This window comes from Somniosus microcephalus, chromosome 10 (genome assembly GCF_052327205.1).
Source record: "Somniosus microcephalus isolate GS21.2 chromosome 10, FLI_Smic_1.0, whole genome shotgun sequence".
NCBI classification, from domain to species: domain Eukaryota; kingdom Metazoa; phylum Chordata; class Chondrichthyes; order Squaliformes; family Somniosidae; genus Somniosus; species Somniosus microcephalus.
In genome coordinates, this window is record NC_140996.1 from 232,839,427 (window position 1) to 232,860,123 (window position 20,697).

Genomic DNA, 20,697 nt, shown 5'->3' on the forward strand with positions numbered 1-20,697 from the left:
GGGATTTATCCATTTTTAGGCCAGCTAAAACCGCCAATACCTCCTCCCTCTCGATGTTAATATGTTCGAGCATATCACAGTCCCCCCGCCCTATTTCTATGTCTACATCGTCCTTCTCCATAGTGAAAACAGATGCAAAAAATTCATTTAGAACCCCTCCTACATCTTCCGGCTCCACACACAGATTGCCACTTTTGTCCCTAATGGGCCCTATTTTTTCCCTAGTTATCCTTTTACCCTTAATATACTTATAAAACATCTTCGGATTTTCCTTTATTTTGCTCGCCAGTGTTATTTCATGGCCCCTCCTTGATCTCCTAATTTCTTTTTTAAGTATCCCCCTGCACTTTTTGTACTCCTCTAGGGCTTCCTCCGTCTTTAGCCTTTTGTATCTACCAAAAGCCCTCCTTTTTTTCCTAATCCATTCCCGTATATCCCCTGACATCCACGGTTCCCTGTGGTTTTTGGAACCACTCTTGACATTTATGGGAACATGTTGCCCTTGTATGATCTCAATCTCCCTTCTGAAAGCCTCCCATTGCTCCGATGCGGATTTTCCTACAAGTAGCTGATCCCAGTCCATTTTGGCCAGATCCTGCCTTATCCTATTAAAATCGGCCTTCCCCCAATTTAGAACCTTTATTTCCGGCCCATCCCTGTCCTTTTCCATGACCACCTTAAATCTTACCATATTATGGTCACTATCACCAAAGTGCTCACCTACTAGCACTTTTTCCACTTGGCCGGCCACATTCCCTAGAATTAGGTCCAGTACCGCCCCCTCTCTTGTAGGACTTTCTACATGCTGGCTCAAAAAGCTCTCCTGGATGCACTTTAAGAATTCTACACCCTCTGAGCCTTTCACACTTTGACTATCCCAGTTAATATTGGGGAAGTTGAAATCCCCCATTATTATTACCCTATTATTTGCACATTTCTCTGAGATTTGCCTACATATCTGTTCCTCTATTTCCCCCTGACTGTTTGGAGGCCTATAGTACACTCCCAGCAAAGTGCTTGCCCCCTTTTTGTTTTTAAGCTCCACCCATATGGCCCTTCTTAGCGCCGTTGCCTTATTGGCCGCGCCCCCACAGGCAAACTTTCCAGATTTACGGTGATTGGCAAAAGAACCAGAGGCGACGTGAGGAGACAACTTTTCACGCAGCGAGTTGTTGTGATCTGGAACGCGCTGCCTGAAAGGGCGTTGGAAGCAGGTTCAATAGTGACTTTCAAAAAGGAATTGGAGAAATACTTGAAAAGGAAAAATGTGCAGGACTGTGGGGAAAGAGCGAGGGGGCAGTGGGACTAATTGGAGAGCTCTTTCAAAGAGCAGGCACATAAGAACATAAGAAATAGGAGCAGGAGTAGGCCAATCGGCCCCTCGAGCCTGCTCCACCATTCAATAAGATCATGGCTGATCTGATCCTAACCTCAAATCTTCTATCACTCTGCATCCACCCGAACCCATGTGATCTCCCGGGAGAGGCGAAAAACCAGATAAAGACCCAATGGCCAATTTGGGAGAAAAAAATCTGGGAAATTCCTCTCCGACCCATCTAGGCGATCGAAATTCTTCCAGGAGATCACTCTGTCCCTATATTCTCTACAGTACTTACCTTCTGTAAAGGCGATCTCCACCCCAGCCAGGAACAGGAATAAAACCATCTCCTGAAATCTAACACAGAATTAGAACACAGTAGGAGCAGAACAAGGCTACACGGCCCCTGGGCCCACTCCACTACCCACAGGGCCATGACCATTCCGAACCTAGACTCATGTCCAATTTCCTGCCCGCTCCCCGTAACCCTTAATTCCCTTTACTTCTAGGAAACTATCTATTTCTGTTTTAAATTTATTTAATGATGTAGCTTCCACAGCTTTCTGGGGCAGCAAATTCCACAAACCTACCACCCTCTGAGTGAAGAAGTTTCTCCTCATCTCAGTTTTGAATGAGCAGCCCCTTATTTTAAGATTATGCCCCCTAGTTCTAGTTTCACCCATCATTGGGAACACCCTCACCGCATCCACCCGATCAAGCCCCTTCACAATCTTGCATGTTTCAATAAGATCGCCTCTCATTCTTCTGAACTCCAATGAGTAGAGTCCCAATCTACTCAACCTCTCCTCATATGACAACCCCCTCATCCCCGGGATTAACCGAGTGAACCTTCTTTGTGCTGACTCGAGAGCAAGTATGTCTTTTCATAGAGATAGGAACAGGAGTAGGCCATTCGGCCCTTCGAGCCTGCTCCGCCATTCAATGAGATCATGGCTGATCTTACCAGTTCAGTACCCCGTCCCCGCCTTTTCTCCGTAACCCTTAATCCCCTTAGCCTTCAGAAATATATCCAATTCTCTCTTGAAAATATTTATTGAATTAGCCTTCACAGCCCTCTGTGGCAGGGAATTCCACAGGCTCACCACTCTTTGAGTGAAGAAATTCTTCCTCATCTCTGTTTTAAATGATTTGCCCGCTATTTTTAGACTGTGGCCCCTGGTTCTGTGCTCCCTGGCCATTGGAAACATTCTCTCTGAATTCAGCCTGTCCAGGCCTGCCATAATTTTATATGTTTCGATGAGATCCCCTCTCAATCTTCTAAACTCCAGTGAGTACAAGCCCAAACTATTTAATCTCTCTTCGTAGGTCATTCCCGCCATTCCAGGTATCAGCCTGGTGAATCGCCGTTGCACTCTTTCCATGGCAAGAACATCCTTCCGCAGATGGGGCGACCAAAACTGTACACAATACTCCAGATGCAGTCTCACCAGCACCTTGTACAGCTGTAGTAAGGTATCCCTATTCCTATACTCGAACCCCCTTGATATGAAGGCCAACATACCATTTGCCTTCTTAATCGCCTGTTGCACCTGCATGCTCTCCTTCAGTGACTGGTGCACAAGAACACCCAGGTCCCTCTGCACTTCCCCATCTCCCAATCTATTGCCATTTAGATAATAATCTACCCTCCTGTTTTTCTTAAGTATGGACACCAAAACTGTATGCAGTATTCCAGGTGCGGTCTCACCAATACCTTGTACAACTGCAGCAATACCTCCCTGTTTTTATATTCCATCCCCCTAGCAATAAAAGCCAACATTCCATTGGCCTTCTTAATCACTTGCTGCACCTGCATACTAACTTTTTGAGTTTCGTGCACCAGGACCCCCAGATCCCTTTGTACTACAGTACTTTCCAGTTTCTTGCCATTAAGATAATAACTTGCTCTATGATTTTTCCTGCCAAAGTGCATAACCTCACACTTTCCAGTATTGTATTCCATCTGCCAAATCTCTGCCCACTTACTTAGCCTGTCTATGTCCCTTTGCAGGTTTTTTATGTCCTCCTCACTCACTACTTTCCCTCCCATCTTTGTATCATCTGCAAACTTTGATATGTTACACTCGGTCCCCTCCTCCAAATCGTTAATATAGATTGTAAAGAGTTGGGGACCCAGCACTGACCCCTGCGGAACACCACTAGTTTCTGGTTGCCAATCTGAGAACGAACCATTTATCCCAACTCTCTGCTTTCTGTTAGAGAGCCAATCCTCCACCCACGCCAGAATATTACCCCCAATCCCGTGATTTTTTATCTTGAGCAATAATCTTTTGTGTGGCACCTTGTCAAATGCCTTTTGGAAGTCTAAATACACTACGTCCACTGGTTCCCCTTTATCCACCCTGTATGTTACTTCCTCAAAAAACTCAAGCAAATTTGTCAAACATGACTTCCCCTTCATGAAACCATGCTGAGTTTGTCCTATTAAATTATGTTTATCCAAATGTCCCGTTACTGTCTCCTTAATAATGGACTCTAACATTTTACCAACCACAGATGTTAGGCTAACAGGTCTATAGTTTCCAGCCTTCTGCCTACTACCCTTTTTAAATAAGGGTGTTACATTAGCAGTTTTCCAATCTGCCGGGACCTTTGCTGAGTCCAGTGAGTTTTGGAAAATTATTACCAATGCATCCACAATCCCTACCGCTACTTCCCTCAAGACCCTAGGATGCAAGCCATCAGGTCCAGGGGATTTATCCGCCTTGAGTCCCATTATTTTACCAAGTACCACTTCCTTAGTGATTTTAATCGTATTTAGTTCCTCCCCCCCTAGAGCCCCCTGTTTGTCCAGTGTTGGCATATTCTTAGTGTCCTCTACCGTAAAGACTGATACAAAATAATTGTTCAGTGTTTTTGCCATCTCCATGTTTCCCACCATTAATTTCCTGGTCTCATCCTCTAAGGGACCAACATTTACTTTAGCCACCCTTTTTCTTTTTATATAACTATAGAAACTTTTACTGTCTGTTTTTATATTTTTTGCTAATTTACTTTCATAATCTATCTTCCCTTTCTTAATCAATGTTTTAGTTATTTTTTGCTGTCTTTTAAAGACTTCCCAATCTTCCATCCTCCCACTAGATTTGGCTACCTTATATGCCCTTGTTTTTAGTCGGATACTATCCTTAATTACTTTACTTAGCCACGGATGGCTATCTTTTCTTTTACACCCTTTTTTCCTCAGTGGAATATATTTTTTTTGGAAGTTGTAAAATAACTCCTTAAATGTACACCACTGGTCATGTACCGTCTTACCCTTTAATCTATTTTCCCAGTCCACTCTAATTAATTCCGCTCTCATACCTTCATAGTCTCCTTTATTCAAGCTCAGCACGCTTGTTTGAGATCCAACCTTCTCGCCCTCTAATTGAATATGGAACTCAACCATGTTATGGTCACTCATTCCAAGGGGATCCTTTACTAGGACATTTTTAATTAATCCTGTCTCATTACACAGGACCAAATCTAAGGTTGCTTGCCCCCTGGTCGGTTCAGTTACATACTGCTCAAGAAACCCATCCCGAATACACTCAATGAACTCTTCCTCAAGGCTGCTCTGCCCAATTTGATTTGGCCAGTTAATATGATAATTAAAATCCCCCATAATTATAGCTGTTCCCTTATTACAAGCCTCAACTATTTCCTGATTAATACTCCGTCCAACAGAGTTTCAACTGTTCGGAGGCCTATAGACTACACCCACTAGTGTTTTTTTCCCCTTATTATTCCTTACCTCCACCCAAACTGTTTCACTATCCTGCTCCTTTGACCCAATATCATTTCTCTGTATTATAGTGATTCCTTCCTTTATTAACATAGCCACCCCACCTCCTCTCCCTTCCTGCCTGTCCTTCCTGATTGTTAAATAACCTGGTATGTTTAATTCCCAGTCATGGTCACCCTGCAGCCATGTTTCTGGAATGGCCACAAGATCATACCCATATGTCATTATTTGTGCCGTTAACTCATTCATTTTGTTACGAATGCTACGTGCATTCAGATAAAGAACTTTCAAATATGTTTTGTAACACATGGCCTCCTTCTGTGCTGTATCATTCTATGATTCGAAATCAGGAGACCGGTGGCTTGAGGTATCTGCGAATTAATGAGAGTGTGAGCGTAAACTTTGCAAGTGGCCTCGAGGCTGCGCAGTACACAACAACGTAGTCTCGAAAACAGCCCCCTCCCCGCCCCAACTTGACATGAAAAACGTGGGGGGAGGGTCGCCAGCTCTGGGTGTATTCATTACATCGCATGACCTCCCGATTCCAATCTCCCCGCCCGGTCAATCGGCCTTTGTCCACCCCCCCCCACCCCAACCTTCCCCCACATCTCCAATACCTTTATAACCGAGAAGCAAAAGTGTTCGAAGAATATGATAAAAAGCACACCCTTTATTTTTTAAAACGCCTTATGATTTTTCTGCCCGGGTGTTGCTGCTAGCAGCGTCCGCAAGATTAATCGACAATTCCCGGAGACTCCAGGGCAATCCTGGAGGATTGGCAACCCAAGCGGTTGGGGGGGGGTGCGGGAGCAGTTCAAATAAAAGTGGGGCGGTGGAATTACCCACTCTGCTCCCAGCTCGATCTGACCGATGGCAAGTTTAACTCACAAGCGTCAAAGACACCCGCGGGGGTCCCTTTAAATATGCAAATCAGGCTCCGATGACCTAATCGCGGGGGGCGGGGTTCCCGATCTGCTATTTTAACCTGAGGTGAGTTTATAAAAGGTTTTTTTTTTTACAGATTCCCTTGTGGACCAGGAGCGATGTTACCACTAACTTTTTTGTTGGGTGCACGGCCCCTTTAAAGGGCGGCTGCGCGGCCCATTCGGATTTCCGCCCCGGCGCGGTTTTTCCGTGTAAAAGCCGGTGAGCGGCCTGCGTAGGACCTCCGGACCGCTGCGTGGCCGCGCAGCTTAACGGGAACATTGGCCCGGAGCAGTCGGATGGCCCATCTCAGTCCCAGAAGGAAATCTTGGGCCTCCCCTGATCTCCGGGCTTCCAGCCACCACCCCCCCCCCCCGCCCACTCTTGCTCTCTACCCCCCGACAGGGACTCCCTGGAGCCACTATCCCTTGAGCCGGGGGTGGGGGGGTTAACCGTTCCCCTGGGGTCCTGGCAGTGGCCTCCTGCTGCCCGATTTTACCAGCCAAGGCAGCCAGGCTGGGAACGTGGCTAATCAGCCCCCTGGTGTGACTGGTATCCGAACTGTAGGAAAAATCTGTTCAACCAGCAGCACCCTATCAAGGAGTAGGAGTCGGCCACACGGCCCCTCGAGCCTGCTCCGCCATTCAGTAAGATCGTGGCTGATCATCGACCTCAACTCCACTTTCCCGCCCGATCCCCATATCACTTGATTCCCCTAGAGTCCAAAAATCTATCGATCTCAGCCTTGAATATACTCAACGACTCAGCCTCCACAGCCCTCTGGGGCAGAGAATTCCAAAGATTCACAATCCTCTGAGTGAAGAAATTTCTTCTCGTCTCAGTCCTAAATGGCCGACCCCTTATCCTGAGACTGTGACCCCTAGTTCTAGACTCTCCAGCCAGGGGAAACATCCTCTCAGCATCTACCCTGTCAATCCCCCTCAGAATCTTGTATGTTTCAATGAGATCACCTCTCATTCTTCTAAACTCCAGAGAGTATCGGCCCATTCTACACAATCTATCATCATAGGACAGCCCTCTCATCCCAGGAATCAATCTAGTGAACCTTCGTTGCACCGCCTCTAAGGCAATTTTAACCTTCCTTCCATAAGGAGACCAAAACTGTGTACAGTACTCCAGGTGTGTACTCACCAAGGCCCTGTACAAATCATAGTGCCGATATGCTTCATGTCCTTAGTCCACACCCCCCTCCTAAATTGCGCCCACTGCCAGCGACAGGACTGTACCCACCAGTACCTCACCCTAATGTTACAAAGCTCACAGTGCTCTCTCCAGATTGCAAACCAAGTCTGGAAAGGGAGGATTTATAGTTACACGGCTGGGCGTTTCCCACCATTCAGTTGGACAGTGTCAACATTTCACACACTCACTATGACATGTTGCAGATATCCACTCCAGAGACACCCCATAATCCAGGCTGACACTCCCAGTGCAGTACTGAGGGAGTGCCGCACTGTTGGAGGGGCAGTACTGAGGGAGCACTGCACTGTTGGAGGGGCAGTAGTGAGGGAGCGCCGCACTGTCGGAGGGGCAGTACTGAGGGAGCGCTGCACTGTCGGAGGAGCAGTACTGAGGGAGTGCTGCAGTGTCGGAGGTGTCGTCTTTTGGATGAGACGTTAAACCGAGGCCCCATCTGCTCTCTCAGGTGGATGTAAAAGACCCCACAGCACTATTTCAAAGAAGAGCAGGGGAGTTCTCCCCAGTGTCCTGGGGCCAATATTTATCCCTCAAACATCACTAAACAGGTTTTCTGGTCATTATTACATTGTAGTTTGTGGGAGCTTGCTGTGCGCAAATTGTCTGCTGCGTTTCCTACATTACAACAGTGACTCCACTTCAAAAAGTACTTCATTGGCTTCAAGGCCTGTCTCCGCCCTTGCCTCAGCTCAACCGCTGCTGAAACCCTCATCCATGCCTTTGTTACCTCCAGACTCGACTATTCCAACGCACTCCTGGCTGGTCTCCCACATTCTACCCTACGTAAACTTGAGGTGTTCCAAAACTCGGCTGCCCATGTCCTAACCCGCACCAAGTCCCGTTCGCCCATCACCCCTGTGCTCGCTGACTGACATTGGCTCCCGGTTAAGCAACGCCTCGACTTCAAAATTCTCATCCTTTTCAAATCCCTCCATGGCCTTGCCCCTCCCTATCTCTGTAATCTCCTTCAGCCCCACAACCCCCCGAGTTCCCTGTGCTCCTCCAATTCTGCCCTCTTGAGCATCCCTGATTATAATCGCTCCACCATTGGTGGCCGTGCCTTCAGCTGCCTGGACCCCAAGCTCTGGAATTCCCTCCCTAAACCTCTCCGCCTCGCTACCTCTTTCTCCTCCTTTAAGACGCTCCTTAAAACCTACCTCTTTGACCAAGCTTTTGTTCACCTGCCCTAATTTCTCCTTAACAACAACAGAAAACGCTGGAAAAACTCAGCAGGCCAGGCAACATCCGCGGAGAGAGAAACAGAGTTAACGTTTCAGGTCGAAACCCTTCGTCAGAACTGAGAAAAAAGCAGGAAATGAAACATTAAAAGGCAAGTTTGGGGGCTGGGAAATGGGGGAGGGGATGAAAGAACAAAAGGGAAGGTCAGTGAGAGGTGAGGAGACATTAAGAGATATTCAAGGCGAGACGAGATGGTAATAAGACAGGTAAAGAGACAAAGGATGGCTCTGGATGAAGTGTGAAATGCGCTGGCAGAGTGAGAGACAGCTGCCGTGTGGGAGAGAAAGAAAGGAAAAGGCACAAACCAAAAGTGGATAAAAATATATAAAAATATGATATGGGCCGAGGTTATGATCTGAAATTGTTGAACTCGATATTGAGTCCAGCGTTTTCTGTTGTTATTTCGGATTTCCAGCATCGGCAGTATTTTGCTATCTTGTGGCTTGGTGTCAATTTTTTTGTCTTATAATACTCCTGTGAAGCACTTTGGGATGTTTTACTACGTTAAAGGTGCTAAATAAATGCAAGTTGTTGCTGTTGATGCGCTTTGGGACATCCTGAAGTATTTTCTTTGAGTGTGAGGCTAAATACACTCGGGCTATTCAACTAAAGGGCCATCAGCACGGAGTCCAATAATGTTTTCACGTTAAGTCCAGTCACACTCGCACTTTCGAGTTCGGGAACTGGCTTGTGATCGGGGGCAGGAACCTTACCTCACTAACCCAGCCATACTGAGGCTAAATGAAGCCTCCCCTAACAGCTATAACAGTGGCTTGTGTTTATATAGCACCTTTAACATCCCAAAACGCTTCATAGAGGCGTAGTCAAAAATAACATGGAGCCAAAGAAGGGGCAGTTAGGTGTGACAGAAATCTTGGTCAAAAAGTTAGTCTTGGAGGAGGAGTGGTTTAGGGAGGGAATTCCGGAGTGCTGGGCCCAGGTGGCTGAAGGCACGGCCGCCAATAGTGGAGCGAAGGGAGTGGGGGATGCACAAGAGGCCAAAATTGGAGGAGCGCAGAGGTCTCGGGAGGGTTGCGGGGCTGGAGGAGGTTACAGAGGATGAGAATTTTGAAATCGAGGCGTTGCCAGACTGGGAGCTAATGTAGGTCAGCGAGTCCAGGGGGTGATGGGTGAACGGGACTGCGTGCGAGTTAGGACACGGGGCAGCGAGCACGGGGTGATGGGTGAACGGGACTTGGTGCGAGTTAGGACACGGGGCAGTGAGCACGGGGTGATGGGTGAACGGGACTGGGTGCGAGTTAGGACACGGGGTGATGGGTGAACGGGACTGGGTGTGAGTTAGGACACGGGGCAGTGAGCACAGGGGGTGATGGGTGAACGGGACTGGGTGTGAGTTAGGACACGGCATTGAGCACAGGGGGTGATGGGTGAACGGGACTGGGTGAGAGTTAGGACACGGCAGTGAGCACAGGGGGTGATGGGTGAACGGGACTGGGTGTGAGTTAGGACACGGGGCAGTGAGCACAGGGGGTGATGGGTGAATGGGACTGGGTGTGAGTTAGGACACGGGGCAGTGAGCACGGGGTGATGGATGAACGGGACTGGGTGTGAGTTAGGACACGGGGCAGTGAGCACAGGGGGTGATGGGTGAACGGGACTGGGTGTGAGTTAGGACACGGGGCAGTGAGCACGGGGTGATGGGTGAACGGGACTGGGTGCGAGTTAGGACACGGGGCAGTGAGCACGGGGTGATGGGTGAACGGGACTGGGTGTGAGTTAGGACACGGGGCAGTGAGCACAGGGGGTGATGGGTGAATGGGACTCGGTGCGAGTTAGGACACGGGGCAGTTAGCACAGGGGGTGATGGGTGAAGGGGACTGGGTGCGAGTTAGGACACTGGGCAGTGAGCACAGGGGGTGATGGGTGAACGGGACTCGGTGCGAGTTAGGACACGGGGCAGTGAGCACGGGGTGATGGGTGAACGGGACTTGGTGCGAGTTAGGACACGGGGCAGTGAGCACGGGGTGATGGGTGAACGGGACTGGGTGCGAGTTAGGACACGGGGCAATGAGCACAGGGGGTGATGGGTGAACGGGACTGGGTGTGAGTTAGGACACGGGGCAGTGAGCACAGGGGGTGATGGGTGAACAGGACTGGGTGTGAGTTAGGACACGGGGCGGTGAGCACAGGGGGTGATGGGTGAACGGGACTGGGTGCGAGTTAGGACACGGGGCATTGAGCACAGGGGGTGATGGGTGAAAGGGACTGGGTGTGAGTTTGGACACGGGGCAGTGAGCACAGGGGGTGATGGGTGAACGGGACTGGGTGTGAGTTAGGACATAGGGCAGTGAGCACAGGGGGTGATGGGTGAAAGGGACTGGGTGTGAGTTTGGACACGGGGCAGTGAGCACAGGGGGTGATGGGTGAACGGGACTGGGTGTGAGTTAGGACATAGGGCAGTGAGCACAGGGGGTGATGGGTGAACGGAACTGGGTGTGAGTTACGACACGGGGCAGTGAGCACAGGGGGCGATGGGTGAACGGGACTGGGTGTGAGTTAGGACACGGGGCAGTGAGCACAGGGGGTGATGGGTGAACGGGACTTGGTGTGAGTTAGGACACGGGGCAGCGAGCCCAGGGGGTGATGAGTGAACGGGACTTGGTGTGAGTTAGGACACGGGGCAGTGAGTACGGGGTGATGGGTGAACGGGACTAGGTGCGAGTTCGGACACGGGGAATTGAGCACAGCGGGTGATGGGTGAACGGGACTGGGTGTGAGTTAGGACATGGGGCAGTGAGCACAGCGGGTGATGGGTGAACGGGACTGGGTGTGAGTTAGGACATGAGGCAGTGAGCACAGGGGGTGATGGGTGAACGGAACTGGGTGTGAGTTAGGACACGGGGCAGTGAGCACAGGGGGCGATGGGTGAACGGGACTGGGTGTGAGTTAGGACACGGGGCAGTGAGCACAGGGGGTGATGGGTGAACGGGACTTGGTGTGAGTTAGGACACGGGGCAGCGAGCCCAGGGGGTGATGAGTGAACGGGACTTGGTGTGAGTTAGGACACGGGGCAGTGAGCACGGGGTGATGGGTGAACGGGACTAGGTGCGAGTTCGGACACGGGGAATTGAGCACAGCGGGTGATGGGTGGACGGGACTGGGTGTGAGTTAGGACATGGGGCAGTGAGCACAGCGGGTGATGGGTGAACGGGACTGGGTGTGAGTTAGGACACGGGGCAGTGAGCACAGTGTGTGATGGGTGAACGGAACTGGGTGTGAGTTAGGACACGGGGCAGTGAGCACAGGGGGTGATGGGTGAACGGGACTGGGTGTGAGTTAGGACACGGGGCAGTGAGCACAGGAGGTGATGGGTGAACGGGACTGGGTGTGAGTTAGGACACGGGGCAGTGAGCACAGGGGGTGATGGGTGAACGGGACTGGGTGCGAGTTAGGACACTGGGCAGTGAGCACAGGGGGTGATGGGTGAACGGGACTCGGTGCGAGTTAGGACACGGGGCAGTGAGCACGGGGTGATGGGTGAACGGGACTGGGTGCGAGTTAGGACACGGGGCAGTGAGCACAGTGGGTGATGGGTGAACGGGACTGGGTGTGAGTTAGGACACGGGGCAGTGAGCACAGGGGGTGATGGGTGAACGGGACTGGGTGTGAGTTAGGACACGGGGCAGTGAGCACAGGGGGTGATGTGTGAACGGGACTTGGTGCGAGTTAGGACACGGGGCAGTGAGCACAGGGGGTGATGGGTGAACGGGACTGGGTGTGAGTTAGGACACGGGGCAGTGAGCACAGGGGGTGATGGGTGAACGGGACTGGGTGCGAGTTAGGACACGGCATTGAGCACAGGGGGTGATGGGTGAACGGGACTTGGTGTGAGTTAGGACACGGGGCAGCGAGCACAGGGGGTGATGGGTGAACGGGACTGGGTGTGAGTTAGGACACGGGGCAGTGAGCACGGGGTGATGGGTGAACGGGACTGGGTGTGAGTTAGGACACGGGGCAGTGAGCACAGGGGGTGATGGGTGAACGGGACTGGGCGTGAGTTAGGACACGGGGCTGTGAGCACAGGGGGTGATGGGTGAACGGGACTGGGTGTGAGTTAGGACACGGGGCAGTGAGCACAGGGGGTGATGGGTGAATGGGACTGGGTGTGAGTTAGGACACGGGGCAGTGAGCACGGGGCGATGGGTGAACGGGACTGGGTGTGAGTTAGGACACGGGGCAGCGAGCCCAAGGGGCGATGAGTGAATGGGACTTGGTGTGAGTTAGGACACGGGGCAGCGAGCACAGGGGGTGATGGGTGAACGGGACTGGGTGCGAGTTAGGACACGGGGCATTGAGCACAGGGGGTGATGGGTGAAAGGGACTGGGTGTGAGTTAGGACACGGGGCAGTGAGTACAGGGGGTGATGGGTGAACGGGACTGGGTGTGAGTTAGGACACGGGGCAGTGAGCACAGGGGGTGATGGGTGAACGGGACTGGGTGTGAGTTAGGACACGGGGCAGTGAGCACAGGGGGCGATGGGTGAACGGGACTGGGTGTGAGTTAGGACACGGGGCAGTGAGCACAGGGGGTGATGGGTGAACGGGACTTGGTGTGAGTTAGGACACGGGGCAGCGAGCCCAGGGGGTGATGAGTGAACGGGACTTGGTGTGAGTTAGGACACGGGGCAGTGAGCACGGGGTGATGGGTGAACGGGACTAGGTGCGATTTAGGACACGGGGAATTGAGCACAGCGGGTGATGGGTGAACGGGACTGGGTGTGAGTTAGGACACGGGGAAGTGAGCACAGGGGGCGATGGGTGAACGGGACTGGGTGTGAGTTAGGACACGGGGCAGCGAGCCCAAGGGGCGATGAGTGAATGGGACTTGGTGTGAGTTAGGACACGGGGCAGCGAGCACAGGGGGTGATGGGTGAACGGGACTGGGTGCGAGTTAGGACACGGGGCATTGAGCACAGGGGGTGATGGGTGAAAGGGACTGGGTGTGAGTTAGGACACGGGGCAGTGAGTACAGGGGGTGATGGGTGAACGGGACTGGGTGTGAGTTAGGACACGGGGCAGTGAGCACAGGGGGTGATGGGTGAACGGGACTGGGTGTGAGTTAGGACACGGGGCAGTGAGCACAGGGGGCGATGGGTGAACGGGACTGGGTGTGAGTTAGGACACGGGGCAGTGAGCACAGGGGGTGATGGGTGAACGGGACTTGGTGTGAGTTAGGACACGGGGCAGCGAGCCCAGGGGGTGATGAGTGAACGGGACTTGGTGTGAGTTAGGACACGGGGCAGTGAGCACGGGGTGATGGGTGAACGGGACTAGGTGCGATTTAGGACACGGGGAATTGAGCACAGCGGGTGATGGGTGAACGGGACTGGGTGTGAGTTAGGACACGGGGAAGTGAGCACAGGGGGTGATGGGTGAACGGAACTGGGTGTGAGTTCGGACACGGGGCAGTGAGCACAGGGGGTGATGGGTGAACGGGACTGGTTGCGAGTTAGGACACTGGGCAGTGAGCACAGGGGGTGATGGGTGAACGGGACTCGGTGCGAGTTAGGACACGGGGCAGTGAGCACAGGGGGTGATGGGTGAACGGGACTGCGTGCGAGTTAGGACACGGGGCAGCGAGCACGGGGTGATGGGTGAACGGGACTTGGTGCGAGTTAGGACACGGGGCAGTGAGCACGGGGTGATGGGTGAACGGGACTGGGTGCGAGTTAGGACACGGGGCAATGAGCACGGGGTGATGGGTGAACGGGACTGGGTGTGAGTTAGGACACGGGGCAGTGAGCACAGGGGGTGATGGGTGAACGGGACTGGGTGTGAGTTAGGACACGGCATTGAGCACAGGGGGTGATGGGTGAACGGGACTGGGTGAGAGTTAGGACACGGCAGTGAGCACAGGGGGTGATGGGTGAACGGGACTGGGTGTGAGTTAGGACACGGGGCAGTGAGCAACGCGGGCTATGGGTGAACGGGACTGGGTGTGAGTTAGGACACGGGGCAGTGAGCACGGGGTGATGGGTGAATGGGGCTGGGTGCGAGTTAGGACACGGGGCAGTGAGCACAGGGGGTGATGGGTGAATGGGACTGGGTGTGAGTTAGGACACGGGGCAGTGAGCACAGGGGGCGATGGGTGAACGGGTCTGGGTGTGAGTTAGGACACGGGGCAGTGAGCACAGGGGGCGATGGGTGAACGGGACTGGGTGTGAGTTAGGACACGGGCAGTGAGCACAGGGGGCGATGGGTGAACGGGACTGGGTGTGAGTTAGGACACGGGGCAGTGAGCACAGGGGGTGATGGGTGAACGGGACTGGGTGTGAGTTTGGACACGGGGCAGTGAGCACAGGGGGTGATGGGTGAATGGGACTGGGTGCGAGTTCGGACACGGGGCAGTGAGCACAGGGCGTGATGGGTGAACAGGGCTGGGTGTGAGTTAGGACACGGGGCAGTGAGCACAGGGTGATGGGTGAACGGGACTGGGTGCGAGTTAGGACACGGGGCAGTGAGCACAGGGGGTGATGGGTGAACGGGTCTGGGTGCGAGTTAGGACACGGGGCAGTGAGCACAGGGGGTGATGGGTGAACGGGACTGGGTGTGAGTTAGGACACGGGGCAGTGAGCACAGGGGGTGATGGGTGAACGGGACTGGGTGCGAGTTAGGACACGGGGCAGCGAGCACAGTGGGTGATGGGTGAACGGGACTGGGTGTGAGTTATGACACGGGGCAGTGAGCACAGGGGGTGATGGGTGAACGGGACTGGGTGTGAGTTAGGACACGGGGCAGCAGAGTTTCGGATGAGCTTATGGAAGATCGGGATGCCGGCCAGGGGAGTGGTGGAATAGTCGAGTCTGGAGGAGATTTCCCCAGCAAACATTCCCTGCATTTGAAGACAGCCGGCCCATAGATATTAACGATGCTTGTCCCATTCCTGTGGAGCTGCTTTGACATGGAGAAAAGGGGGCATTGACGGAGCCCTCCCAGGTAGTCAGCAGGACCCGCCCCTCCTTCCCGAACTGCTGTATGTGTCTCAGAAACACAGTGGAGCTGGTGACTGCAGTTTAAAGAAACATTGATCGAAAGAAAAGGGAAATGCCAACGTATGCCACTGAAACCACTTTATATTGTGGCAGCACAGTGATAAAGAAAGACTCCCATTTAAACAGCACCTTTCACCAGCTCAGGATGTCTTAAACGCTTAAATACTTTTTGAAGTGTTGTAATGTAGGAAACATGGCAGCCATTTTGTGCACAGCAAGTTCCCACAATTCAGCAATGTGATAATAACCAGAAAATCTGTTTTTTTTAGTGATGTTGTTTGAGGGATAAATATTGGGCCAGGATACCAGGGAGAACTCCCCTGCTCTTCTTCCAATCACGCCAAGGGATCTTTTACATCCACCTGAGAGAGCAGATGGGCCCTTGGTTTAAAGACTCATCCGAAAGACGGCCCCTCCGACAGGGCAGCGCTTCCTCAGCACTGCCCCTCCGACAGTGCAGCGCTCCCTCAGTACCGCCTCTCCAACAGTGCAGTGCTCCCTCAGTACCGCCCCTCCGACAGTGCAGCGCTCCCTCAGTACCGCCCCTCCGACAGTGCAGCGCTTCCTCAGTACTGCCCCTCCGACAGTGCAGCGCTCCCTCAGTACCGCCTCTCCAACAGTGCAGTGCTCCCTCAGTACCGCCCCTCCGACAGTGCAGCGCTCCCTCAGTACTGCCCCTCCGACAGTGCAGCGCTCCTTCAGTACTGCCCCTCCGACAGTGCAGCTCTCCCTCAGTACTGTCCCTCCGACAGAGCGGCGCTCCCTCAGCACTGACCCTCCGACAGTGCAGTGCTCCTTCAGTACTGACCGTCCGACAGTGCAGCGCTCCCTCAGTACTGCCCCTCCGACAGTGCAGTGCTCCTTCAGTACTGCCCCTCCGACAGTGCAACACTCCCTCAGTACTGCCCCTCCGACAGTGCAGCGCTCCTTCAGTACTGCCCCTCCGACAGTGCAGCGCTTCCTCAGTACTGCCCCTCCGACAGTGCAGCGCTCCTTCAGTACTGCCCCTCCGACAGTGCAACACTCCCTCAGTACTGCCCCTCCGACAGTGCAGCGCTCCTTCAGCACTGCCCCTCCGACAGTGCAGCGCTCCCTCAGTACTGCCCCTCCGACAGTGCAGCGCTCCTTCAGTACTGCCCCTCCGACAGTGCAGCGCTCCCTCAGCACTGACCCTCCGACAGTGCAGCGCTCCTTCAGTCCTGACCCTCCGACAGTGCAGCACTCCCTCAGTACTGCCCCTCCGACAGTGCGGCGCTCCCTCAGTACTGTCCATCCGACAGTGCGGCGCTCCCTCGGTACTGTCCATCCGACAGTGCAGCGCTCCCTCGGTACTGTCCATCCGACAGTGCAGCGCTCCCTCAGTACTGCCCCTCCGACAGTGCGGCGCTCCCTAAGCACAGACCCTCCGGCAGTGCAGCGCTCCCTCAGTACTGCCCCTCCGACAGTGCGGCGCTCCCTCAGTACTGTCCATCCGACAGTGCGGCGCTCCCTCGGTACTGTCCATCTGACAGTGCAGCGCTCCCTCAGTACTGCACCTCCAACAGTGCGGCGCTCCCTCAGCACAGACCCTCCAGCAGTGCAGCGCTCCCTCAGTACTGCCCCTCTGACAGTGCAGCACTCCCTCAGTACTGCCCCTCTGACAATGCGGCGCTCCCTCAGTACTGCCCCTCCGACAGTGTGGCGCTCCCTCAGTACTGTCCCTCTGACACAGCAGCGCTCCCTCAGTACTGCCCCTCTGACAGTGCGGCGCTCCCTCAGTACTGCCCCTCCGACAGTGCGGCGCTCCCTCAGTACTGCCCCTCCGACAGTGCAGCACTCCCTCAGTACTGCCCCTCCGACAGTGCGGCGCTCCCTCAGTACTGCCCCTCCGACAGTGCGGAGCTCCCTCAGTACTGCCCCTCTGACACTGCGGCGCTCCCTCAGTACTGCACTGGGAGTGTTAGCCTGGATTTTGGGCTTAAGTCTCTGGAGTGGGACTTGATCCCACAACCTTCTGACTCGGAGGAGAGAGAGAGAGTGCGCCCCACTGAGCCATGGCGGACTGTGCAATGTAAACAAGCGTGACGGGAGTCATGATCATCCCTGTGAGTAATCAGCTTTGTTCAAATGTGGTCGTCATCTGAGCACCAACAGAATGGAGGAGCAAGATCAGAGTCTGTGATAACCAGAGGGTTTCTGCAAACAACTCTTCACATCTGGCAAACTGCACCTTAAATATTTTCACTGGCATCCAAGGGAACGGTAGCGTAGTGGTTATGTCACTGGGCTAGTAATCCAGAGGCCTGGACTAATGATCCAGAGACATGAGATCAAATCCCACCACGGCAGCTGGGGAATTTAAATTCAGTTGATTAAATAATCTGGAATAAAAAGCTAGTATCAGTAATGGTGACCATGAAACTACCGGATTGTCGTAAAAAACCTTCTGGTTCATTCATGTCCTTTAGGGAAGGAAATCTGTCGTCCTTACCCGGTCTGGCCTATCTGTGACTCCAGACCCACAGCAATGTGGTTGATTCTTGCCCTCTGAAATGGCCCAGCAAGTCACTAAAATGTAAAGAAAACTGCTGCGAATGAAACCGGACGGACCACCCGGCATCGACCCCGGACACAGCAACGACACGCCCAGTCGACCCTGCAAAGTCCTCCTCAACAACAGCTGGGACTTGTGCCAAAATTGTCAAAGTTATCCCACAGACTAGTCAAGCAACAGCCTGACATACTCACAGAATCATACATTTCAGGCCATGTCCCAAACTCCTCCATCTCCATCCCTGGGTATGTCCTGTCCCACCGGCAGGACCAGCCCACCAGGGGTGGCGGCACAGTGAGGAAGGAAGGGAGTGGCCCTGGGAGTCCTCAACATTGACTCTGGACCCCATGTAGTCTCATGGCTTCAGGTCAAGCACAGGCAAGGAAACCTCTTGCTGATTACCACCTACCGCCCTCCCTCAGCTGATGAATCAGTACTCCTGAAGAAGCACTGAGAGTAGCAAGGGCACAGAATGTACTCTGGGTGGGGGACTTCAATGTCCATCATCAAGAGTGGCTCGGTAGCACCTCAGCTGGCTGAGTCCTGAAGGACATAACTGCCAGTCTGGGCCTGCAACAGGTGGTGAGAGAACTAACACGAGGGAAAAACCTTGACCTCGTCCTCACCAATCTACCTGTCACAGGTGCATCTGTCCATGACAGTATTGGTAGCAGTGACCACCGCACAGTCATTGTGGAGATGAAGTCCGGTCTTCACACTGAGGACACCCTCCATCATGTTGTGTGGCACTACCACCGTGCTAAAGGGGATAGATTCAGAACAGATTTAGCAGCTCAAAACTGGGCATCCATGAGGCGCTGTGGGGCAGCAGCAGAATTGTATTCCACCTCATGGCCCAGCATACCCCTCACTCTACCATTACCATCAAGCCAGGAGACCAACCCTGGTTCAATAAGGAGTGTACAGGAGCAGCACCAGGCGTACCTAAAAATGAGGTGCCAACCTGGGGAAGCTGCAACACAGGACCACATGCGTGCTAAAAAGCGAAAACAGCATGCTATAGACAGGGCTAAGCGATCCCACAATCAATGGATCAGACCAAAGCTCTGCAGCCCTGCCACATCTAGTCGTGAATGGTGGTGGACCATTAAACAACTAACGGGAGGCGGAGGCTCCAAAAATATCCCCATCCTCAATGATGGTGGAGCCCAGCACGTGAGTGCAAAAGACAAGACTAAATCGTTTGCAACCAACTTCAGCCAGAAGTGCCAAGTGGATGATCCATATCGGCCTACTCCCGAGGTCCCCACCATCACAGAAGCCAGTCTTCAGCCAATTTAATTCACTCCACGTGATATCAAGAAACGGCTGAGCGCACTGGATACAGCAAAGGCTATGGGTCCCGACAACATCCCGGCTATCGTGCTGAAGACTTGTGCTCCAGAACTAGCCGCACCTCTAGCCAAGCTGTTCCAGTACAGCTACAACACTGGCATCTATCAGACAATGTGGAAAACTGCCCAGTTTGTCATGTCCACAAAAAGCAGGATAAATCCAACCCGGCTAATTACCGCCCCATCAGTCTACTCTTAATCATCAGCAAAGTGATGGAAGGTGTCATCGACAGTGCTATCAAGTGGCACTTACTCAGCAATAACCTGTTCACTGATGCCCAGTTTGGGTTCCGCCAAGACCACTCGGCTCCCGTCCTCATTACAGCCTTGGTCCAAACATGGACAAAGGAGCTGAATTCCAGAGGTAGAAACATAGAACATAGGAGCAGGAGTAGGCCATTCGGCCCCTCGAGCCCGCTCCACCATTCAATGAGATCATGGCTGATCATCCAAATTCAGTACCCTGTCCCTGCTTTCTCCCCATATCCCTTGATCCCTTTAGCCTTAAGAAATATATCCAACTCCTTCTTGAATATATTTAATGAATTGGCCTCAACTGCCTTCTGTGGTAGAGAATTCCACAGGTTCACCACTCTCTGGGTGAAGAAATTCCTCCTCATCTCTGTCCTAAATGGCTTACTCCTTATCCTTAGACTGTGACCCCTGGTTCTGGACTCCCCCGCCATCGGGAACATCCTTCCTGCATCCAGTCTGTCCAGTCCTGTTAGAATTTTATAAGTTTCAATGAGATCCCCTCTCATTCTTTTAAACTCCAACGAGTATAAGCCCAATCAACCCAATCTTTCCTCATACGTCATTCCTGCCATCCCAGGTATCAGCCTGGTGAATCTTCGCTGCACTCCATGGCAAGAACATCCTTCCTCAGATTAGGCAAACAAAACTGCACACAGTACTCAAGGTGTGGTCTCACCAAGGCCCTGTACAACTGCAGCAAGACATCCTTGTTCTTGTACTCGAACCCTCTCGCTATGAAGGCAAACATACCATTTGCCTTCTTAACATTCTGCTGCACCTGCATGCTTACCTTCAGCGACTGGTGCACAAGGACACCCAGGTCTCATTGCACTTCCCCTTCTCCCAATCTATTGCCGTTCAGATAATAATCTGCCTTCCTGTTTTTGCCACCAAAGTGGATAACCTCACATTTATCCACATTATACTGCATCTGCCATGCTTCTGCCCAATCACCCAACCTGTCCAAATCATACTGGAGTTTCTTGGCATCCTCCTCACAGCACACACGCCCACCCAGCTTTGTGTCATCTGCAAATTTGGAGATATTACATCTAGTTCCCTCGTCGAGATCATTTATATATATTGTGAATAGCT